The sequence below is a fragment of the Capricornis sumatraensis genome, chromosome 13 (assembly GCF_032405125.1).
Source record: "Capricornis sumatraensis isolate serow.1 chromosome 13, serow.2, whole genome shotgun sequence".
Taxonomy (NCBI): Eukaryota; Metazoa; Chordata; class Mammalia; order Artiodactyla; family Bovidae; genus Capricornis; species Capricornis sumatraensis.
The window spans coordinates 3,727,590-3,753,806 of record NC_091081.1 but is presented as its reverse complement, the minus strand read 5'-3'; positions in this window follow the sequence as shown (position 1 = coordinate 3,753,806).

The window sequence follows — 26,217 nt, the reverse complement described above, 5'->3', positions numbered from 1 at the left end:
TCCATTCTAAAGGAGATCAGCCCTGGGTGTTCATTGGAAGGAATGATGCTAAAGCTGAAACCCCAATACTTTGGCCACCTCATGAGAAGAGTTGACTCATTGGGAAAAAAAATCTCTGATGCTGGGAGGGATTGGAGGCAGGAGAAGAAGGGGACGACGGAGGATGAGATGGCTGGATGGCTGGATGGCATCACCAACTCGATGTACAAGAGTTTGGGTAAATTCCGGGAGTTGGTGATGGACAGGGAGGCCTGGTATGCTGCGATTCATGGGGTCGCAAAGAGTCGGACACGACTGAGCGACTGAACTGAACTGAACTGAACAAGATGAGATGCTGGGGATGAGACACTGTGCAGCGCACTAAAGAGGTGTGTCCTGAGAGTATTCACTGTCACAAAACCTTTTCCCAGGGAAAGTGAAAACTGTTAGGAATGGTGTAGCTGGTATGAAAATGTGTTAAATCTTTAAGCGATAAAGATTGCAACTCCGGATAGAAACAAAGCCTGAGGCAGAGTGAGGTGAAGAAAAGCACTGTTTTCTTTTCGTTCTGTGATTGGCTGATTGGTTTTAGTATGAAAACAATACTAGCGTTTAACACTTTTGAGCATGCTGCATCGTTAAGTGTCTATTGTTTATGTTGATATTCAGGAACCGTTTCTAGCCAGTGGAAGCAAAAACTGCTCTGCTCTCTATGTGAGGTCACATCTCTAATTTTAAAATCCATGTCCATGATCAAAGATACCTACAGGATTCTCTTTACAGCTGAGGAGACTACACCTTGCAAACTGGAAGCAATATGTATCCACTCACTAGGGAGACAAATGAAAGCACCACATCAAATCCTCAAAGCATCACCTGGAATTGCATCATGGGTCAGATCCAGCTGCACAGGGCTTGGTCAGAGGCACCCTAACAACCCTAAATGGAACACTGTGATACATTTTGCAGGAGAGGGAAATAAGAACATTGAAGCCTTGAAGAACCATGATCTTCTCCTGAAAGCCTGACCCCTGAGTCAAGGGAATAGAGAACACATCATTTTTTAAAGCAGAGAGATGGCAGAGAGTAGCCAGAGTTCAGGTCTTCACTGATGGCTCAGCAGCAAAGAACCTACCTGCAATGCAGGAGATGCAGAAGACACGGGTTCGAGCCCTGGGTCGGGAAGACCCCTGAAGGAGGGAATGGCAACCCACTCCAGTTCTTCCCTGGAGAATCCCATGGGCAGAGGAGCCTGGGGGGCTCTACAGTCCACAAAGAGTCGGACATGACTAAGCCACCTGGTGCAAGCATAGTCACAGTTTAAGAAACCAAACGTCCAGAAACTGTAACCACGTCTGACAGAGCAGGTAAGTTCTGCACAGTATAAGCATTGAGCTCTGTCATTTTCATCAACTGAGGGTGAACCCACAGTTTTTTCCAAATCTGTACAGATGGTTCTAGCCAAGTACAATGTAAAATTCCCTAGAAAAAGAAGACACAAAACTAAAAAAAGTGCAAGTGTGGTGATTTCTGACTACTGACAAATTATATAGTCACTTTAACTCATTTCCCTTCCAAAAACAGAACAGAAACGATAGATATAGGTCCAAGATTCTGCTTTGTCAGAATCACAAAGAAACTTTCTAGGATACAGTAAAGGCACTAGGGAGAGAGGCTGATGGCAAGTCTTTAAGCTTGTAATTAACCCTAAAATAAAAAAAATATGATTGGATGATTATTCTAATAACAGAAGAATAAATGATGATACGGTGACAGATCAGACAAAGGAGTTCTTTCTCAGAGGAAAATATTACAGTAATTTTCATTTTAATTTGAGCTGATCTATTATTTGGTAAAACTCCATAGATCCTTAAAGAATATTAATTCAAATCTAAGCTGTCGGTGAAATAAACTATAACGTTTTCCTCCTTCTTGTTACTTCAAAAATCCTGACAATGAAAATGTAGCCCCCCATTACCAAAAATGACATTCTGTGTAACCCTTATAATGATTATGGAAAATCAAGGCATTGATCTTCTCATTTCTCATTGAAATGATGGCATGGTCAATCCCCTTTCCTGCTATAGCATTTGTTTAAATTTAATTACTGTACAATTAGAAAGCCATTTTGTCACATTAAATACAAAACATAAATTTAAAAAGATATAAAATATCTATATCCCATGCCCCCGAAATACCAGCTAGGGACAAGTCACCCTAGGACAAAGAGCATTTCTTAATTTTGATATTCACGTAGCTGTTCTTAGAGGGAGATAGATAAGCTTTACTGATCTGATATTGAATGCCGAGCACTGGGTGAAGAGCTGTATGTAGACTGTGTCATTTAATTATCATTCTGAGATCCAACACCAGGCATGCCAAGGACTGACAACACTGGAAATGTGAAAACGCGGGAGAAATGTACACCTCCAACTTCCACCCCACCTATGCACACCCCCAGCCCCGGGTCTGCTGTTCCTCCACCCGTAGGGTCCCTGGGCTGGCTGCAACAGCACAGGCAGCCCTGAAATCCTGGCAGAAGAAAGAACACAGGCTTAAGGGGCACCTGTAAGCATATATCCTGAAGATTCCCCAGGCGAGGAAAGCACACTCTGAATGTGCTGCTTCTGAGTTTATTACACTAAAGTAAAAAACAACATTTTTAGGGATTTTCTTTCCCATCATTCATCATTTTCCCTACAAAAATAAGCAGAAAATGATAAGAATGTTGCAGAACTGTTTTATAAAAATAGCTGGGTAAAGCAAATGCTGTGATTGATTAACTACAAAGTTAGAGGCAAGGGGGAATAGAGTTCCCTAGGAAAGCTGAATCAAAAATGGTTACAGGTAACACAAACCAAATTGCAGGAGTTTAAGCATACAGGGGAGTGGGAGGATGCTGGAGTTTCTTCAGAAACACAAGAAAAATATTAAAGGTACTGACCTTGGGAGGGTTGGATTTAGAAAAACTGATGATAGGAGTTCCTTTAGAAACCTGCTAGTGATGACATGTGAAAAGCTTGTGAAAAGAGGTAACAACACTGATTATTAGGGGAATGCAAATCAAAACCACAGAGATACCACTTCACATCGAGTAGAATGATGACTATTTTAAAAAGGAAATGAAAGAAAAGAATGGTAAGGATGTAGAAAAATGGAAACCCTTTGCATTACTGGCAGGAATGTAAAGTGGTGCAGCTGCTGTGGAAAACAGAATGCTAACTCCTCAAAAACTTGAAATGACCATATGACTTAGCAATTCCTCTTCTGGGTATGCGGGCTTCCCTACTGGCTCAGAGGGTAAAGCTTCCTGCCTGCAGCGAGGGAGACCTGGGTTGAATTACCAGGTGGGGAAGATCCCCAGGAGAAGGAAACGGCAACCCACTCCAGTACTCTTGCCTGGAAAATTCCACAGACGGAGGAGCCTGGTAGGCTACAAGTGCATGGGATCACAAAGAGTTGCACATTACTGAGCAACTTCACTTCTCACTTCTGGGTACGTACCCACAAGAATTGAAAGCAGAGACCCTCGTGTTCATAGTGGCATTATTTACAATAGCCAAAAAGTAGAAACAACTCAAATATTCAGTCAAGGATGAGTGGACAAATATAATATGGTATATACATACAATGAAATAACTGTGTGTGTGCGTTCCTCCACGTCCGACTCTGCAGTCCCATGGACTGTAGTCCGCCAGGCTCCTCGTTCCAAGATCCAACCCAAGGCTCTTGCATCTCCTGCACTGGCAGGTGGATTCTTTACCACTGTGCCACCTGGGGAGCCCATAACGGAATATTATTCAGCCTTTTAAAGAAAGAGAATTCTGACACATGCTACAACTGGGTGAACCTTGAAGACCTTATGCTAAGTGAAATAAATCGTAAAGATTGTATTAGGAAGTGCAATACATTGCATGACTCCACTTACATGTGGTAGCTAGTCAGACTAATGGAGACAGAAAGTAGAATAGTGGTTCCTAGCGGGTCTAGGGGGAGGGGCAGTAGGGAGTTAATGGGGGCAGTTCAGTTTGGAAGGGTGAGAAAACTCTGGAGATGGATAGTGGTGTATGCGTGCGCGGTGAGTCACTTCAGTTGTGTCTGACTCTTTGCGACCCTACGGACTTGTAGCCTGCCAGGCTCCTCTGTCCATGGGATTCTCCAGGCAAGAATACTGGAGTGGGTTGCCATGCCCTCTTAAAGGGGATCTTCCCAAACCAGGGATCGAACTCGGGTCTCTTATGTCTCCTGCGTTGGCAGACACCACTAGCGCCACCTGGGAAGCCCTGGGATAGTGGTGATGGTGATGTGAATGTGAGACAGGCTGGGACCTGGACCTGGGGATTTTGCTGCAGTGCTTGCATCTCAAGCAACAAAGTACAAAGAAACTATAAGGGACTAAAAACAGCTGTGTACATGCATGTTTGGAGCAAATTAGGAACAAGATACATAAAGACCAAAAACCCTCTACCACTTCTGAAATGTCGGGAGCCAAAGCAGGTATTACGCATGCTCCCTACACACATCACCACCAAGGGGAGTAAGGCAAATACCTAAGCCACCCCTCCAGTCCAATCACTAGACACACCACTACCATCGTCCATTTAGGGGACCAATTGCCTGCCCCAGGGCCCCCTGGTCAGGGAGCAAGCAAGGGCACCTGTTTGCTGTTTAGTCGCTAAGCCGTGTTAGATTCTTTTTTGTTTGTTTGTTTGTTTTTTGCATTTTATTTATTTTTTAATATAAATTTATTTAGTTGGAGTCTAATTACTTTACAATATTGTATTGGTTTTGCCATATCAACATGAATCCACCACAGGTATACACATGTTCCCCAACCTGAACCCCCCTCCCTCCTCCCTCCCCATACCATCCCTCTGGGTTCTCTCAGTGAACCAGCCCCAAGCATCCTGTATCATGCATCGAACCTGGACTGGTGATTCATTTCATATATGATATTATACATGTTTCAATGCCATTTTCCCAAATCATCCCACCCTCTCCCTCTCCCTCTCCCACAGAGTCCAAAAGACTGTTCTATACCTCTGTGTCTCTTTTGCTGTCTCGCATACAGGGTTATCGTTACCATCTTTCTAAATTCCATATATATATGTTACTATACTGTATTGGTGTTTTTCTTTCTGGCTTACTTCACTCTGTATAATATAACTTCTGTATAATATAACCTCTGTATAATATAACTGTAGCCTGCCAGGCTCTTCTGTCCATGGGATTTCCCAGGCAAGAATACTGGGCTGGGTTGCTATTTCCTTCTCCAGGGGATCTTCTCGACCCAGGGATCAAACTCGAATTGAGGATGAATTCTTTACCACTGAGTCACCTGGAAAGCCCAGGGCACCCCTTCCTGGTACTTGTTTTCACTCCCTCCTGCCTGAGTCTCAATAAAGCCTTGCCTGAAATTTTGCCAGGCCTCTTATCAATTTCCATTAAGAGTCCAAGAACTCCAGTCACTAACTTGTGTATGTAATGCCATTAAACTGTATGTCCTAAAATGTTGTGTTTGTTTTTTTGAGATCACTAGATTTAGGTATGAACTTTGAAGTGTTATTAGCTGCCAAATGAGCGATTTCAGGAAAGATAAAAGATAAAATCCAGGCTGTGAAGACCTAGGATTCTGGCCAGGTATGAGCAGGAAGTGGTGGACAAGCGTGTTCACTGAGGGCGGATAGGGACCTGGACATGGTGGACGGATGGGAGAATATACACAGAAATAAATGACTGAAAGAAAGTGAAGTTTCTACTTTCAGATTAACAAAAAGGATCCTGCAGCTAAAGGCTCAACAATTGATACTTTCTGTTCAGCAAGCAGTATCAGTTCAGTTCAGTTCAGCCACTCAGTCATGTTGTGACCCCACAGACTGCAGCATGCCAGACTTCCCTGTCTATCACCAGCACCTAGAGCTTGCTCAAACTCATGTCCATCAAATCGGTGAAACCATCCAACCATCTCATCCTCTGTCATCCCCTTCTCCTCCTACCTTCAATCTTTCCCAGCATCAGGGTCTTTTCAAATGAGTCAGTTCTTTGCATCAGATGGCCAAAGTATTGGAGTTTCAGCTTCAACATCAGTGCTTCCAATGAACAAGCTGGAATCTAGATTGCTGGGAGAAATAACAATAACCTCAGATACACAGATGACACCACCCTCAAGGCAGAAAGTGAAGAAGAACTAAAGAGCCTCTCGATGAAAGTGAAAGAGGAGAGTGAAAAAGATCACAGTGCAAAAGGATCAATTCTTCGGCGTTCAGCTTTCTTTATAGTCCAACTCTCACATCCATACCTGACCACTGGAAAAACCATAGCCTTGACTAGATGGACCTTTGTTGGCAAAGTAATGTCTCTGCTTTTTATTTTTTTATTTTATTTTTATTTTATTTTATTTTACTTTACAATACTGTATTGACTTGCAGGATACAGGACCCTTCGGGCTGGTGCAAACTAATGTCTCTGCTTTTTAACATGCTGTCTAGGTTGGTCATGGGTTTTTTTCAGAGGAGTAAGCATCTTTTAGGACTTCCCTGGTGGCTCAGATGGTAAAGCGTCTGTCTACAATGCGGGAGACCTGGGTTTGAGTCCTGGGTTGGGAAGATCCCCTGGAGAAGGAAATGGCAATCCACTCCAGTACTGTTGCCTGGAAAATCTCATGGACGGAGGAGCCTGGTACGCTAGTCTATGGGGTCGCAAAGAGTTAGACACGACTGAGCGACTTCACTTCACTTAACTTCAAGCATCTTTTAGCTTCACTGCTGCAGTCACCATCTGCAGTGATTTTGGAGCCCCCTAAAATAAAGTCTGACACTCTTTCCACTGTTTCCCCATCTACGTGCCATGAAATGATGGGACCAGATGTCATGATCTTAGTTTTCTAAATGTTGAGTTTTAAGCCAACTTTTTCACTCTCCTCTTTCACTTTTATCTAGAGACTTTTCAGTTCTTCGCTTTCTGCCTTGAGGGTGGTGTCATCTGCATATCTGAGGTTATTGTTATTTCTCCCAGCAATCTGGATCCCAGCTTGTGCTTCATCCAGCGTGGCATTTTGCATGATGTACTCTGCATATAAGTTAAATAAGCAGGGTGATAATATACAGCCTTGACATACTCCTTTCCTGATTTAGAACCAGTCTGTTGTTCCATGTCCAGTTCTAAATGCATACAGATTTCTCAGGAGGCAGGTCAGCTGATCTGGTATTCCCATCTCATTAAGAATTTTCCACAGATTTTTGTGATCCACACACTCAAAGGATTTGGAATAGACAATAAAGCAGAAGTAGATGCTTTTCTGGAACTCTTGCTTTTTCTATGATCCAATGGATGATAGAAATTTGATCTCTGGTTCCTCTGCCTTTTCTAAATTCAGCTTGAACATCAGGAAGTTCACAGTTCATATGCTGTTGAACCCATGCTTGGAGAATTTTGACATTACTTAGCTAGTGTGTGAGATGAGTGCATTTACGCAATAGTTTGAACATTTTTAGGCATTATCTTTGTTTGGGATCAGAATGAAAACTAACCTTTTCCAGTCCTGTGGCCACTGCTGAGTTTTCCAAATTTGCTGGCATATTGAGTGCAGCACTTTCACAGCATCATCTTTTAGGATTTGAAATAGCTCAGCTGGAATTCCATCACCTCCACTAGCTTTGATCATAGTGATTCTTCCTAAGACTCACTTGACTTCACATTCCAGGATGTCTGGCTCTAGGTGAGTGATCACACCATTGTGATTATCTTGGTCATGAAGCTCTTTTTTGTACAGTTCTTCTGTGTATTCTTGCCACCTCTTCTTAATATCTTCTGCTTCTGTTAGGTCCATACTGTTTCTGTCCTTTATTGACCCCATCTTTGCGTGAAATGTTCCCTTGGTATCTCTAATTTTCTTGAAGAGATCTCTAATCTTTCGCCTTCTATTGTTTTCCTCTATTTCCTTGCACTGATCGCTGAAGAAGGCTTTCTTATCTCTACTTGCTATTCTTTGGAACTCTGCATTCAAATGAGGATATCTTTCCTTTTCTCTTTTGCCTTTTGCTTCTCTTCTTTTCACAGCTATTTGTGAAACAGATAGCTTCCTCAGACAGCCATTTTACTTTTCTGCATTTCTTTTCCATGAGGAGGGTCTTGATCCCTGTCTACTGTACAATGTTATGAACCTCCATCCATAATTCATCAGGCACTCTGTCTATCAGATCTAGTCCCTTAAATCTATTTCTCATTTCCACTGTATAATCATAAGGGGTTTGATTTAGGTCATACCTGAAACTCCAATACTTTGGCCACCTCATGTGAAGAGTTGACTCATTGGAAAAGACGCTGATGCTGGGAGGGATTGGGAACAGGAGGACAAGGGGATGACAGAGGATGAGATGGCTGGATGGCATCACTGACTCGATGGACATGAATTTGGGTAAACTCCAGGAGTTGGTGATGGATAGGGAGGCCTGGCATGCCGCAATTCATGGGGTCACAAAAAGTCAGACACGACTGAGTGACTGAACTGAACCGAACCGAATGGTTTAGTGGTTTTCCCCACTTTCTTCAATTTAAGTCTGAATTTGGCAATAAGGAGTTCATGATCTGAGCCACAGTCAGTTCTTGTTTTTACTGACTATATAGAACTTCTCTATCTTTGGCTGCAAAGAATATAATCAGTCTAATTTTGGAGTTGACCATCTGGTGATGTTCACATGTAATCTTCTCTTGTGTTGTTGGAAGAGGGTGTTTGATACGACCAGTGAATTCTCTTGGCAAAACTCCATTAGCCTTTGCCCTGCTTCATTCTGCATTCCAAGGCCAAATTTGCCTGTTACTCCAGGTGTTTCTTGACTTCCTACTTTTGCATTCCTGTCCCCTATAATGAAAAGGACATCTTTTCTGGGTATCAGTTCTAAAACGTCTTGTAGATCTTCATAGAACTGTTCAGCTTCAGCTTGTTCAGCATTACTGGTTGAGGCATAGACTTGGATTACTGTGATATTGAATGGTTTGCCCTGGAAAGGAACAGATATCATTCTGTCATTTTTGAGATTGCACCCAACTACTGCATTTTGGACTCTTTTGTTGACCATGATGGCTACTTCATTTCTTCTAAGAGATTCTTGCCAACAGTTCTAGATATGATGGTCATCTGAGTTAAATTCACCTATTCCAGTCCATTTTAGTTCACTGATTCCTAGAATATCGACATTCACTCTTGCCACCTCGTTTGACCACTTCCAATTTGCCTTGATTCACGGACCTAACATTCCAGGTTCCTATGCAATATTGCTCTTTACAGCATCGGACCTTGCTTCTATCACCAGTCACATCCACAGCTGGGTGTTGTTTTTGCTTTGGCTCCATTCTTCATTCTTTCTGGAATTATTTGTACACTGATCTCTAGTAGCATATTGGGCACCTACCAACCCAGGGAGTTCATCTCTCAGTGTCCTGTTTTTTTGTCTTTTCATACTGTTCATGTGGTTCTCAAGGCAAGAATACTGAAGTGGTTTGCCATTCCCTTCTCCAGTGGACCACATTCTATTAGACCTCTCTACCATGACCCATCCATCTTGGGTGGCCCCACAAGGCATGGTTTAGTTTCACTGAGTTAGACCAGGCTGTGATCCATGTGATCAGACTGGCTAGTTGTCTGTGGTTGTGGTTTCAGTCTGTCTGCCCTCTGATGCCCTCTCTCAGAACCTACCATCTTACTGGGGTTTCTCTTACCTAGAATGTGGGGTATCTCTTCTTGGCTGCTCCAGCAATGCACAGCCACTGCTTCTTCACTTGGACGTGGGTTATCTCCTCTCGGCTGCTCCTGTGCCACACAGGAAATAAGTATATCTTTCCTTTTCTCCTTTGCCTTTAGCTCTTCAGACAACCATTTTTCCTTTTTGCATTTCTTCTTCTTGGGGGTGGTGTTGATCACTGCCTCCTGTACAATGTCATGAACCTCTGTTCATAGGTCTTCAGGCATTCTGTCTATCAGATGTAGTCCCTTAAATCTATTTCTCACTTCCACTGTATAATCGTAAGGGATTTTACTTAGGTCATACCTGAATGGTGTAGTGGCTTTCCCTACTTTCTTCAGTTTAAGCCTGAATTTTGCAATATCTAGCACAATATCTGTGGTTCATGATCTGAGCCACAGTCAGCTCCCAGTCTTGTTTTTGCTGACTGTATAGAGCTTCTCCATCTTTGGCTGCAAAGAATATAATCAATCTGGTTTCATTACTGACCATTTTGTGATGTCCATGTGTAAAGCCTTCTCTTGTGTGGTTGAAAGAGCATGTTTGCTATGACCATTGTGTTCTCTTGGCAAAACTCTCGTAGCCTTTTCCCTGCTTCATTTTGTACTCCAAGGCCTAATTTGCCTGTTACTCCAGGTATCTCTTGACTTCCAACTTTTGATGAAAAGGACATCTTTTTTGGGTGTTAGTTCTATGTCTTGTAGGTCTTCATAGAATCATTCAACTTCAGCTTCTGCAGCATTAGTGGGCATAGGGGCATAGGCTTGGATTACTGTGATATTGAATGGTTTGCCTTGGAAACAAACAGATCATTCTGTCATTTTTGAGATTGCACCCAAGTACTGCATTTCGGGCTCTCGTTGACTATGAGGGCTACTCCATTTCTTCTAAGGGATTCTTGTCTACATTAGTAGATATTACAGTCATCTGAATTAAATTCACCTGTTTCAGTCCATTTTAGTTCACTGGTTCCTAAAATGTTGATGTTCACTCTTGCCATCTCCTGTTTGACCACTTTCAATTTGCCTTGATTCAGGAAATGGCGACCCACTCCAGTGTTCTTGCCTGGAGAATCCTAGGGACAGGGGAGCCTGGTGGGCTGCCGTCTATGGGGTCACACAGAGTCGGACATGACTGAAGTGACTTAGCAGCAGCAGCAGCAGCAGCATGGACCTAACATTCCAGGTTCCTAGGCATTATTGTTCTTTGCAGTATCAGACTTTACTTCCATCATCAGTCACATCCACAACTGGATATTGTTTTTCCTTTGGCTCTGTCTCTTCATTCTTTCTGGAGTTATTTCTCCACTGATCTCCAGTAGCATGTTGGGTACATACCAACCTGGGGAGTTCATCTTTCAGTGTCCTATCTTTTTACCATTTCATAATGTTCATGAGGTTCTCAAGGCAAGCATACTGAGGTGGTTTGCCATTCCCTTTTCCAGTGGACCACTTTTTGTCAGAACTTTCCCCTGTGACCCGTCTGTCTTGAGCAGCCCTACATGGTGTGGCCTAGTTTCATTGAGCTAAACAAGGTTGAGCTCCATGTGACCAGTTTGATTAGTTTTCTGTGACTGTGTTTTTTCATTCTGTCTGCCCTCTGAAGAATAAGGATAAGAGGCTTATGGGAGTTTCCTGATGGGAGAGACTGACTGAGTGGGAACCTGGGTCTTTTCTGATGGGCGTGGCCATACTCAGTAAATCTTTAATCTAATTTTCTATTGATGGGCAGGGCTGTGTTTCCTCCCAGTTGTCTGACCTGAGACCAAACTATGGTGAAGGTAATGAAGATAATGGTGACCTCCTTCAAAAGGACTGTGCACACACAGATGTACTCCATGCCCCCCACACTGCAGCAGGCCACCACCGACCCACGCCTCCACCAGAGACTCCTGGACTCTCACAGGCAAGTCTGGGTCAGTCTCCTGTAGGGTCACTGCTTTCTCCTGGGTCCTGGTGCCCAGAAGCAAACAGTATATAAACTACCTAAGAATAGCTTAGTTCAGTTCAGTTCAGTCGCTCAGTTGTGTCTAACTCTTTGCAACCCCATGAATCACAGCACGCCAGGCCTCCCTGTTCATCACCAACTCCCAGAGTTCACTCAGACTCACGTCCATCGAGTCAGTGATGCCATCCAGTCATTTCATCCTCTGTCATCCCCTTCTCCTCCTGACCTCAATCCCTCCCAACACCAGAGTCTTTTCCAATGAGTCAACTCTTCGCATGAGGTGACCGAAGTATTGGAGTTTCAGCTTCAGCATCAGTCCTTCCAAAGAACAGCTCATATACCTGTTATACACAGAGTATGATTTTCTAATTGTCTCAGAAAGAAAATACTGTGTTGAGTTAAACAAATCAGTTAGGTACCATTCAGTTTTATCTTTATCATGGTTTCTGTGGTTTTATCCCTAGAGATTTTTGTCATTTTGGCTAACAATAAGTGAAACTACAAGAGAAGATTCACATGAAACATTACCCTCTGTAACTGGAAAGTAAAAAACAAAAGTGAGACAAAGTAGAAAACAAACAAGAGAAACCAACATTTAGGTATTTACACTTTGGCAATCTTTATAGACAGGCAGTAGCAAATTTTGTTGTTGGTAGTGTTTATTTGCTAAGTCATGTCCAATTCTTTTGTGACCCCATGAATTGAAGCCCACCAGGCTCCTCTGTCCATGGGATTTTCCAGGCAAGAATACTTGCCTGGAGGATGATATTTAATCTTCTCCAGATTTAGTAATTTCCTTCTGAAGCTAATTGTGCTTTTACTTAAACTGCATATCACTGCATAGAAATTTCTCTATAAAATAATGCTTTTATTCAAAGAGATAAAATGTTTAATTGGAATAAGCTGAAGAATTATCTCCCTTACACAGGAAAAGAGTTAAAATTAAAATAAACAAATTAAAAGAAAAAATTTTAAGATTAAATTCCAATGTAAAAAAATGGCAAACCTTGTAACTTTATCAAGCCTAACATAAAGACACTAATACATAGTCAATCAATAAAGAAAGTATCATGTTACTTAACTCCCAGCATCGTTCATCCTGCCAGAGGCGCTACAGTGTAAGGGTTCATCACTCAAGCCTCACAGCTGCACTCCGGGGGTTTGGAGCCCACTTCTGACAGTACCTGTCACTTAATCTCCCAGTGCAAAATAAGAATGATGACAATGAGGAGGATGATAGTGGGGGCAACGATGATGATAAACCTACCTTACAAGTTTGCTGTCAAGATTGGACAGGTAGGTGTTTGTTTGTTTGTTTGTTTTATTTTTTATTTTTATTTTTTACTTTACAATACTGTATTGATTTTGCCATACATTGTTTTATAATGGTAGCTGACACATAGAAAGTGGGACAAAAGTGCTGCCGTTGGGTCTTCTGGTCAATGCAGGTTCTGAAATTTGCAAATGTTATTAACAGGTAAGAAACAAATGGTACCTTTCAATGACCTCCTGCTGACACCAGTTATCCTTGCGTCACTCTGCTGTCTTTAGTAACATGCCCAGCATTTGCTCTCCCCAAAGGCGGCCTCACACCAACCCCTCAACGCCCCCTCCCTGTCCTGCCAGGCTGCTTCCTTTGATAGATGAGGGGTTCTCTCTGCTGCTTCTGATAGCATTCAGCAGCTTCCTTAATTATTGGACAGCTTTATACATGACTGAACATGCAAATTTGTTACAGTGACATGATAATGTGAACAAACCCAGAGAAATTAAGTAATTGCATACAGCAAATAAAATCACTGCTGTGAAAAGAAACTACTTATGTCAAAAAGGAAGAGACCTGAAGCAGGAATTCACATAAAAAGTACACCCTTTAGCACCAAAATATTTTTGTTTTACATTGTTATTAATATACATATGAGTATGAAAAGGAAAAACTGAATATAAAAATATACACTGAACTCATGCTAGTGGTTGCTTCTGAGTAAAAGAAAAAGAAATATGCCTGGAGCATGTGGTCAAAAGAAGCCTCACCTGTACCTGGGACTGTTTTTCTAACTGTAAAGTCTGCATAATGGTATCATGTACCTCATAAGATCACTGTATTAGATGATTCAACATAGTAAAATGCTATAGTAATACATATTTTTTTCATTAACCAAGTGTTTTCCAATAAATTGTGTATCATAATGTTACCTTGAAATAAAATTATCTGCTTGCATAATTTGTAATGAATACATGAAAGACATTTATTTGAAATGTTATTTTTAAATACACTATTTCACTCTTCTATCCTCTCATACTTTAACTATATTTGATCATTTTTATGTTTACAACAGAAATATTCATTAAAAGTAGGCGAAAATATATACTCTAAAGAAGCTTATTTCAATGTTGTAATAGGGGAGAAGGCAATGGCAATCCACTCCAGTACTCTTGCCTGGAAAATTCCATGGGCAGAGGAGCCTGGTAGGCTGCAGTCCATGGGATCCCTAAGAGTCAGACACGACTGAGTGACTTCACTTTCACTTTTCACTTCCATGCATTGGAGATGGAAATGGCAACCCACTCCAGTATTCTTGCCTGGAGAATCCCAGGGATGGGGGAGCCTGGTGGGTGGCCGTCTACGGGGTCGCACAGAGTCGGACATGACTGAAGTGATTAAGCAGCAGCAGCAGCAGCAATAGGTTTTTGAATCCTAGTCTATCAGTAAGTATATAAAAATATTATTTGTATCTCTTAGTTATGATTTACTCATATGTTTAATCAAATGAAAGAATTTTCAGATTAATTTTTGAGGTTAACTTTAAGTCTAATTAAGCAATGGTTCAGTTCAGTTCACTTCAGTCGCTCAGTCGTGTCCGACTCTTTGCGACCCCATGAATCGCAGCCCTCCAGGCCTCCCTGTTTATCTCCCGGAGTTCACTCGGACTCACATCCATCGAGTCCGTGATGCCATCCAGCCATCTCATCCTCAGTCGTCCCCTTCTCCTCCTGCCCCTAATCCCTCCCAGCATCAGATCTTTTCCAATGGTTCAACTCTTCGCAAGAGGTGGCCAAAGTACTGGAGTTTCAGCTTTAGCATCTTTCCCTCCAAAGAAATCCCCAGGTTGATCTCCTTCACAATGGACTGGTTGGATCTCCTTGCAGTCCAAGGGACTCTCAAGAGTCTTCTCCAACACTACAGTTCAAAAGCATCAATTCTTCGGCACTTAGCCCTCTTCACAGTCCAACTCTCACATCTATACATGATCACAGGAAAAACCATAGCCTTGACTAGACGGACCTTAGTCGGCAAAGGAATGTCTCTGCTTTTGAATATGCTGTCTAGGTTGGTCATAACTTTTCTTCCAAGGAGTAAGCATCCTTTAATTTCATGGCTGCAATCATCATCTGCAGTGATTTTGGAGCCCAAAAAAATAAAGTCTGACACTGTTTCCACTTTTTCCCCATCTATTTCCCATGAAGTGATGGGACCGGATGCCATGATCTTAGTTTTCTGAATGTTGAGCTTTAAGCCAACTTTTTCAGTCTCTTCTTTCACTTTCATCAAGAGGCTTTTAGCTCCTCTTCACTTTCTGCCATAAGGGTGATGTCATCTGCATATCTGAGGTTATTGATATTTCTCCCGGCAATCTTGATTCCAGCTTGTGTTTCTTCCAGCCCAGCGTTTCTCATGATGAACTCTGCATATAAGTTAAATAAGCAGGGTGACAATATAGAGCCTTGATGTACTCCTTTTCCTATTTGGAACCAGTCTGTTGTTCCATGTCCAGTTCTAACTGTTGCTTCCTGGCCTGCGGACAGATTTCTCAAGAGGCAGGTTAGGTGGTCTGATATTCCCATCTCTTTCAGAATTTTCCACAGTTTACTGTGATCCACACAGTCAAAGGCTTTGGTATAGTCAATAAAGCAGAAATAGATGTGTTTCTGGAACTCTCTTGCTTTTTCCATGATCCAGCGGATGTTGGCAATTTGATCTCTGGTTCCTCTGCCTTTTCTAAAACCAGCTTGAACATCAGGGAGTTCACAGTATATAAAGTGAAAAAAATCTTAATGTAAATACTAATGTGTTGGTTATTAGGCACTGACCATTCATATTTTGTGCACTTTTAAAATTTATTTTGGTCAATGTTTTCATCTATCTTAAATATCAATATCTTTATAACTTTTAAGCACGTAATCATCAGAACATAAAATGAAGATAAATTTTTAATTTATTTTATTAAAATATAGTTGATTTACAATGTTGTATTAATTTCTGCTATATAGCAAAGTGACTCAGTTATACATATATATACACACTCTTTTTCATATTGTTTTCCATTATGGACTATCACAGAATATTCAATATATTCTTATGCTATATTGTAGGACCTGTTGTTTATCCATCCTATAGGTAATAGTTTATATCCGCTAACCCCAAACTCTCAGTGCTTCCCTTCCCAGCCACCTCTCCCCCTTGGTAATGACAGTCTGTTCTCTGCATTTGTGAGCCTGTTTCTGTTTCATAGATAAGTTCATTTGTGTCAGATCTTAGATCCCACGTACAAGTGATATTATCACATGGTATTTGTCTCTCTGTCTGATTTACTTCACTTAATATGATAATCTCTAGGTCCATCCATGATGCTGCAAACAGCATTAAAATGAAAATAATTTAATGATACGTTGAAAGAGAACAATCTTGTTTGGAAGCTAGCATAAAAAAAAATCAGTGGGTCATTGGGTAAATAGAACCACTGAACAAAGCTCAGAGCGGGGGGTCTACTCATTGCTGTATCCCCATTGCCTAGAGCAGTGTATGACATTAGCGACATTTAAACAGCTGTCTGCATTTTGAATGAATGAGTGAACTATTAACCTCTAAAGCTATTATTAGGCAGAAAGTTCCGGTTTTTGTAAAAGAAGTGGTTCTCAACTCATGGGTTTTCTTATGGGTATTTGGAAATATGCTGTGAGATCAGCTTGTCCTAATGACTGTGCTATGGACAGTTAGTATCTGTGGGCCAGGGATGCTAAATTCTCTGCAATATGAAGAGAGGTGGAGGGGACATCAGCAGGACAGTTGAGTCCAACAAAGAGCTTTTCCACGCAAAAGGCAAACAGCAGTCCATCAAGAGCTGCTGAAAGCATGTACCCACTGCCATGTTTGAAGTGGATAATTAACAAGGACCTTCTGCATAGTAAGGGGAACTCTGTTCAAAATTATGTAACAATCCTAATGGGAAAAGAATTTGAAAAAGAATAGATACATATGTTTGTATAACTGGGTTCACTTTGCTGTACACCTGAAACCATCACAACATTGCTAATCAACCATACTCTCATATAAAATAAAAAGTTAAAAAGACAAAGAATTACTTCAAGAAGCACTGGGGTAGAAGGGATAAATGAAATAAAGACAAGCAAACCAGAATAATGAGATCAAAAGGCAAGGGCACGATGTGGGCATCCTTCATAGTGCTCAGGAAGTCTTTGCTAAGAGTGGAGAAGGAACTGTTCTGAAAACTGAGCTGGCCTAAAAATGCCTCCCAATGTTTAAATCAGAGCTTCTGCGATACATGTACTAGCCAATAAGCAACACCAAGCATCTACTTTTTATAGTTTAAAAATATGGAATAATTATAAAATAGAATGCAAATTTACTTTAAATAAAGATAAGAGATTCAAAGCAGTTTCACGTTTGTGGCAAGCATCTGGGGTGTATTCCCAGAGCCCCGTATAACCCACTCCCACACCTCCAGTGGGTGGCACTTTAGTGGAAATTCTGCCTCAAGCCGTGAGTGATGAACAGTTCATCAGAGGCAAACATCAGTGCGAAGTATGGAACGCTGTGTACCAGGAGAGGAGCAAGCAGAAAAGCTGCATCTAAGGGAAGGGCAAGATGTTCAGGAAAACACAACAAAGACAAGTTCCAAGGTGTAAAATACACAAGGTATGGAAAACAATGAAATTAAGGCCATGTTTATTTCACTTATTAAGTATTTGTTAAACATTTGCATATGCATCAGGCATCGTGCTGGGCCCTAAGGACAAAATGAACAAAAAATAACATGACCTGATGCCTAGAGTTTCCAGAAGAGGAGGACATTAAACAAATAAACTGTTATTGAAACTCACGGAGCACTTAGAGAGAAGATAGCAAGGGCTTCTTTTTAAAGGATGAAAAATAACCTCACAAAGAAGACATCTTCTGTGGTTCTGGACAATGATCAGGAACAAGGTAATCTTTGCAGATACGCATTCAAGGATAGAGGTCAACCTGTATCCAGGCTCAAGTCAGGACTAAGTCTCACACATTCCTGATGCAGCAACAAGGAAAGTATGGCTGGTCAGCCACACTTTCTTGGTGTGCTGAAATCTTGGTCAGCTGGGAGGAGGGATGTGACATAAAGTTGAGGACAGGTCGGGGACATACTGCTTCGGCCTCCTATAGGAATTTGGGTTTCACTCTAATTGGGAAATCACTGAAGGGTCTTCATCAGGCATGAGTCAGGTTTCATCTTACTAAGATCACTGCCTATAGTGTGGAGAAGAATTAAAGAGGAGACAAAAAAAAGGGGTGGGGAGAACATTAAGGAAGCCAGAGCAAGAGTCGAGGTGAGAGATGAAGACAGCTTGGTCGAAGGTGACAGGAACTGAAATAGGAAGTACAGATAGATATGAAGCACAGTGGAGAAGGCAATGGCACCCCACTCCAGTACTCTTGCCTGGAAAATCCCATGGATGGAGGAGCCTGGTAGGCTGCAGTCCATGGGGTCGCAAAGAGTCGGATACAACCGAGTGACTTCCATTTCATTTTTCACTTTCATGCTTTGAAGAAGAAAATGGCAACCCACACCAGTGTTCTTGCCTGGAGAGTCCCAGGGATGGGGGAGCCTGGTGGGCTGCCTTCTGTGGGGTCTCACAGAGTCGGACACGACTGAAGTGACTTAGCAGCAGCATGAAGCACAGAGTTGGCCATGAACTGGATGTAGAGAGTGAGCCAGATGTGAGTAACTAACAAGCATGACTCTGGCATGAGTAACTGCAAAGGTGTCAGAAGCAGGCATGTTCCAAGTGGGCATGTTGGAGGAAGAAGGGTTTCAAGAGAGGTTGATCAAAGACTCAGTTCTGGACTTCCCTCACTAGCAGTGCCTGAGAATCATCCTAATGGAGGTGTCAAATAATCAAATCTCCAAGTCAGAAGTGAGCTCTGGATCAGGCTGTGAATTTCAGAGCTCTGGACACACATAGGAGCCTGTAAATACCTGGCATTGGATTGTTGTTATTTAGTTGCTAAGTAACCCCCAACTCTTTGCAACCCCATGCCAGGCTCCTCTGTCCATGGGATTGCCCAGGCAAGAATCCTGGAGTGGGTTGCCATTTCCTTCTCCAGGGGATCTTCCTGACCTAGGGGTCCAGCCCATGTCTCTTACACTCCCTGCATTGCCGGCAGATTCTTTACCACTGAGCCACCAGGGAGGTGCTATTTAATAGGATTGCCTAGGAAATGCGTGTTTGTCTCAGATCACAGAAAATACACTGAAGTCAAGTAAATATGATCCCATGGGAGAATAATGTCATTTCCAAACCTTTGTCCATTATATTTCTCTTGTCAAGGGTTTTGTCTGGTCTTTCTTCTCATACACTAAAGTGCAAAAGAAAAGAAACAAAAAAGTCTAAATGTTCTGACTCTATGTGCTTCACATTTTAATGAATGATTCCATTCCAAGATGTAGCAATAATTGCTTTTTATTCATGTGCTTCTTGTGTCATCTGTGGGTTGAGTAAAATGGTCACTAACAAATGTTTTTCAGAAGTTCACTGTGAATCTATACCATATACTACATTAATGTGGGAAGCATGCAGTCTACTTACACATCTATGCTTCCATAATTCAAATCTTGTCAGCCCAGCATAGGTAAACTCAACCTCAGGCTGCATATTCTTCCAGCCTCTCTCTTCCCAAACCCACATAACAGGGCATGATTTAGCAGTCCATGCTTATACAGCTTCCCACTGCTCTGCTATTGCCCATGCTTTTTCTATGCCTGGGATAAATGAAAATACAATGTTTTTTTTCAAAAACTTTGAAGACTTTGAAGGCGATGACAACATGGCATTGCACCAATGCAGGGTCCCTCTGAGGCCCTGTGTAATTGCACAAATCTGCAAGCCCATGAAGCCGGCCCTGGCCTGTTTCCTGCCCTGGGAATAATAATAATATTATCTGCTTCCTAAGGTTGGAGATTAAATGAGGCAATACATGTAAAACAATTAGAGAGTGCCTGGCACATAGGAGACATAATGAAAGTGTGAGCTACACTGTTGCTGTTCAGTTACTAAGTCGCATCTGACTTTTTGTGACCCCATGGACTGCAGCACGTCAGGCTCTGCTGTTCTTCACTATCTCCTGGAGTTTGTTCAAATTCATGTCCACTGAGTCAGTGATACTATCTAACCATCTCATCCTCTGTCGGCCTCTTCTTTTGCCTTCAATCTTTCCCATCATCATTCAACAACTAAAGACACTAGAGTCATTTTTGAGTTAGAAAGAGTCATGTCTTCCAAATTTTAATTTTATAATTAAGCATAATAAAAAAGAGTACAAGAAAAGTTTTCATATTCGCATCTTTCATTCTTTACCCTCCTTCCACTGAAACCTTCTCCCACTACAACTCAGCACCCAGCCCTTCCAGGTCATTCCTTTGGTAGCACAAGGGAAAGCAAAGGTGTAAAGACAATGTCTATGAAATCTTTCAACTTCTTGAGGAAGTTGTGGAGAAGATGAAGTACTTAAAATCCACTGGTCAAATTCTGTTTTTGGAAAGAGCTTCAGCAAAACAGGTCTTTGAGAAAAGAGTAATGGAAAGCAACTCAGACCTGACAAAAGGGAATCTTCCCATGTTGTCACTCTTGGAGGAAAGGAGTCAAGGGAGGAAAATCTGTAACACTGGGGTGAGGTCCCAAGACCATTTTTGTCCCTACTCTGCCTTTTTTGCTTTGTGGAGGAAAAAGTACTTAGGGACTTCTCTGGTGGTCCAATAGCTAAGAATCCACCTTCCAAAGCAGAAGATGCAGGTTCAGTCCCTGGTCAGGAAACTAAGTGATGTGTGATGAGGCAGCTAAGCTGACATGCCACAATGAAGAACCAGTGTAGCTAAAATTAAAAAATAATAATAATAACTTGAACTTGGGTTGAGGAACTTAGTGTCCAAGTTGATATTTTTTAAATAGCTTCTGTCTGGATTTGACACTCAACTACACTGGTAAAATTTTAAGATTAAAACAGAACAATCAATTTTATAAAGAAAGAAAGTGACTGAAGTCTTATCACTCAAGGTCTCTAATTTCTTTTTCTTCTGTATGTGTCCTTGCTTATTTTTTAAATGTATTTATTTTTTTAATTGAAGGATAATTGTTTTACAGAAATTTTCTGTTTTCTGCCAAATAGTTAGAAGCAGAAAAATAATTTCAAATATTCTGTCAATGGATCTTTAAAAAGCATTTCTTCTTAAATTTACATGTAAAATAGTGTAGGCATTTCCCCTTTCTCAGACATTTCCTTTATATCCAATAAAGGAGGAAAAAATGACCAAAATTAATAGCAATCATTATCACAGTAGTAGTGATTTTCTTCCAAGAAGCTTAAAGTACTTTTTAAACATCATTTCATAATGAAAAGAAGGCAAATGGACTATTGAACTACCGTGTTACCATCATTATTTGAATAATGTTATAGCATCTGTAGTGAATTTTAAGATAGTTGAGAATATCAGACATGTAAGGAAGGCAAAATGGCAGAGGCATTTCTTTTATTTTTAACCCTGAACTTTATTTTCTCTAGAAAAGTACTGGGTGATTGAGTTCTGATAGCTCTTAATGCCAAATACACCGGGCGGTGGCTGGGGGTGGGGGCGGGGGTTGTTTAAGAAAAATAACAATTTAGAAAAAGAGGGACCAAATGGGAAATGTCACATCAATCTATCAGTCTGGTTTGTGACTCATATGGAAAAGATATTTCAATATTGGCATCCATGACAATCCTCATACCAGGTTATCACATAAATTAGATTATTTTGGAATAAACATTTACCCAGTAGTGTAGGCTATAATCAGTCAGTTCAGTTCAGTCGCTCAGTCGTGTCCAACTCTTTGCAACCCCATGAATCACAGCACACAAGGCCTCCCTGTCCATCACCAACTCCCGGAGTTTACCTAAACTCATGTCCATTGAGTTGGTGATGCCATCCAGTCATCTCATCCTCTGTCGTCCTCTTCTCCTCCTGCCCCCAATCCCTCCCAGCATTATGGAGTCAACTTTTTGCATCAGGTGGCCAAACTATTGGAGTTTCAGCTTTAGCATTAGTCTTTTCAATGAATACCCAGGACTGATCTACTTTAGGATGGACTGGTTGGATCTCCTTGCAGTCCAAGGGACTCTCAAGAGTCTTCTCCAACACCACAGTTCAAAAGCATCAGTTCTTCAGTGCTCAGCTTTCTTTACAGTCCAACTCTCACATCCATACATGACTACTGGAAAAACCATAGCCTTGACTAGATGGACATTTGTTGGCAAAGTAATGTGTCGGCGACGGAATGAAACACCAACACTGCAGGGTGGTTTAAATCTTTATATTTTAACACTTGCTTCTTACAGCTGCTTTATTTTATATCCCTTGCACAACGACCTACAGGGCAAGCTGCCAAGCACTATGATTCAGAGACTATACAGTGCGCAGGCACAGGGCAAAACAACCTTTACCTTGACTTATTTACTGCAGCTAAGACTTTGTTTTGGGGAACTTCATTATCAACTTAGAATCCGTTTTGTCCCAGGGTCTGTTCCTTTTGAGGAATCAGAGAAACATCCTTGTGTGCAAGAAATGTTCTTTTCCCACGGGAACAAACAGGATTTTTAGCTGAACATCTCGTTTGCAAGAATGTTCAGCCCTGGTTGAGAGTCTCGTTTGCAAGCACTTTTCAACCTTTCTTAAACCTAGTTCCCTACACTGGGCAGAACATCTCGTCTGCAAGAATGTTCAGCCCTGGTTGAGAGTCTCGTTTGCAAGCACTTTTCAACCCTTTTTATACCTTGTTTCCTACAGTAATGTCCTTGCTTTTTAATATGCTATCTAAGTTGGCAGTAATTTTCCTTCCAAGAAGTAAGTGTCTTAATTTCATGGCTGCAATTGCCACCTGCAGTGATTTTGGAGCCAAAATAAATAAATAAATAAAGTCAGCCACTGTTTCTACTGTTTCCCCATCTATTTCCAGTGAAGTGATGGGACCAGATGCCATGATCTGAGTTTTCTGAAAGTTGAGCTTTAAGCCAACTTTTTCACTCTCCTCTTTCACTTTCATCAAGAGGCTTTTGAGTTCTTCTTCATGTTCTGCCATAAAGGTGGTGTCATCTGCATATCTGAGTTATTGATATTTCTCCCAGCAGTCTTGACTTCAGCTTGTGCTTCTTCCAGCCCAGCGTTTCTCATGATGTACTCTGCATATAAGTTAAATAAGCAGGGTGACAATATACAGCCTTGACATACTCCTTTTCCTATTTGGAACCAGTCTGTTGTTCCATGTCCAGTTCGAACTGTTGCTTCCTGACCTGTGGACAGATTTCTCAAGAGGCAGGTCAGGTGGTCTGATATTCCCATCTCTTTCAGAATTTTCCACAGTTTATTGTAATCCACACAGTCAAAGGCTTTGGCATAGTCAATAAAGCAGAAATAGATGTGTTTCTTGAACTCTCCTGCTTTTTTGCTGATCCAGTGGATGTTGGCAATTTGATCTCTGGTTCCTCTGCCTTTTCTAAAACCAACTTGAACATCTGAAAGTTGACGGTTCATGTATTGCTGAAGCCTGGCTTGGAGAATTTTGAGCATTACTTTACTAGCATGTGAGATGAGTGCAATTGTGCAGTAGTTTGAGCATTCTTTGGCATTGCCTTTCTTTGGAATTGGAATGAAAACTGACCTTTTCCAGTCCTGTGGCCACTGCTGAGTTTTCCAAATTTGCTGGCATATTGAGTGCAACACTTTCATAGCATCATCTTTGAGGATTTGAAATAGCTTCACTGGAATTCCATCACCTCCACTAGCTTTCTTCATGGTGATGCTTTCTAAGGCCCACTTGACTTTACATTCCAGGATGTCTGGCTCTAGATGAGCGATCACACCATTGTGATTATCTGGGTCATGAAGATCTTTTTTGCACAGTTCCTCTGTGTATTCTTGCCACCTCTTCTTAATATCTTCTGCTTCTGTTAGGTCCATACCATTTCTGTCCTTTATTGAGCCCATCTTTGCATGAACTGTTCCCTTGGTATCTCTAATTTTCTTGACGAGATTTCTAGTCTTTCGCATTATATTGTTTTCCTTCTTTTTCCTTGCATTGATTGCTGAGGAAGGCTTTCTTATCTCTCCTTGATATTCTTTGAAATCTGCATTCAGGTGCTTATATCTTTCCTTTTCTCCTTTGCTTTTCACTTCTCTTCTTTTCACAGCCATTTGTAAGGCTTCCCCAGACAGCCATTTTGCTTTTTTGCATTTCTTTTCCATGGGGATGGTCTTGATCCCTGTCACCTGTACAATGTCAGGAACCTCCGTCCATAGTTCATCAGGCACTCTATCAGATCTAGTCCCTTAAATCTATTTCTCACTTCCACTGTATAATCATAAGGGATTTGATTTAGGTCATACCTGAATGGTCTCGTGGTTTTCCCTACTTTCTTCAATTTAAGTCTGAATTTGGCAATAAGGAGTTCATGATCTGAGCCACAGTCAGCACCTGGTCTTGTTTTTGCTGACAGTATAGAGCTTCTCCATCTTTGGCTGCATAGAATATAATCAATCTGATTTCAGTGTTGATCATCTGGTGAAGTCCATGTGTAGAGTCTTCTCTTGTGTTGTTGGAAGAGGATGTTTGCTATGACCAGTGCATTCTCTTGGCAAACTCTATTAGCCTTTGCCTTGCTTCATTCCACATTCCAAGGCCAATTTTGTCTGTTACTCCAGGTGTTTCTTGACTTCCTACTTTTGCATTCCAGTCCCCTATATTGAGAAGGATATCTTTTGGGGGTGTTAGTTCTAAAAGGTCTTGTAGGTCTTCATAGAACAATTCAACTTCAACTTCTTCAGATTTACTGGTTGGGCCATAGGCTTGGATTACCATGATATTGAATGATTTGCCTTAGAAACAGAGATCATTCTGTCGTTTTTGAGGTTGCATCCAAGTACTGCATTTCAGACACTTTTTGTTGACCATGATGGCTATTTCATTTCTTCTAAGGGATTCCTGCCCACAGTAGTAGATATAATAGCCATCTGAGTTAAATTCACCCATTCCCGTCCATTTTAGTTCACTGATTCCTAGAAATTTGACGTTCACTCTTGCCATCTCCTGTTTGACCACTTCCAATTTGCCTTGATTCATGGACCTGACATTCCAGGTTCCTATTGCTCTTTACAGCATCGGACCTTGCTTCTATCACCAGTCACAACCACAACTGGGTATTGTATTTGCTTTGGCTCCATCCCTTCATTCTTTTTGGAGTTATTTCTCCACTGATCTCCAGTAGCATATTGGGCACCTACTGACCTGGGGAGTTCCTCTTTCAGTATCCTATCATTTTGCCTTTTCATACTGTTCATGGGGTTCTCAAGGCAAGAATACTGAAATGGTTTCCCATTCCCTTCTCCAGGTTGTACTAGTCAGTCTTTATTAGAGAATTTTTAATGCTGAAGTCCTTTCATGTACAGGTAGAAATGATGTCATTTCTCTGAGATTTTATTAGCACATATCACTATTTCCTCTCAACTAAGTATTTAATTCCTCACATGTAGAATTTTTGTACAATTATTTGAAAGTGAGGCGTATAATCTTGCAATCAGTGTAATTGTGTGAGTTAAAGACATTACTTACTTTACAGAGACAGAATGTAGTTCTGTTGGATTAGAATTTGGAATTGCAGAATTACATACATTTTTGTCTCCACCACTTATTAGCTGTGTGAGTGCGGGCAAATTACCTTAACTTTTACAACCCTCAGTATTCTTGGCCATAAAATTGTCCTAATAACAGTGCCTGCTTCATAGGGTTGCTCTAGGAGTCATGAAATTATCTATGAAAATCACTCAATACATATGAACGCAAGAATTTATTTATGCATTCAAATGCATTTTACAGCATATTGCTAAAGAATCCACCTGCCAATGCAAGAGACACAAGCAATGTGGGTTTGGTCCCTGGGTCAGGAAGATTCCCTGGAGAAAGAAATGGGAACCCATTCCAGTATTCTTGCCTGGGAAATTCCATGGACAGAGAAGCCTGACTGACTACAGTCCCATGGGGTCCCAAAGAGCCAGACACAACTGAGCCACTGAGCTCTCACAAAAAGAATACAGTGTCTAATACAACTTGGGATAAGAGCAAGTTTAACATAACTTCAAAGATAAATATTATCAGAACTTGCATGTCCATTGATCTATATTTCTGTTTTTGTGCCACTACCATACTGTCTTGATCACTGTGGCTTTGTAGTAGAGCCTCAACTCAGGCAAGT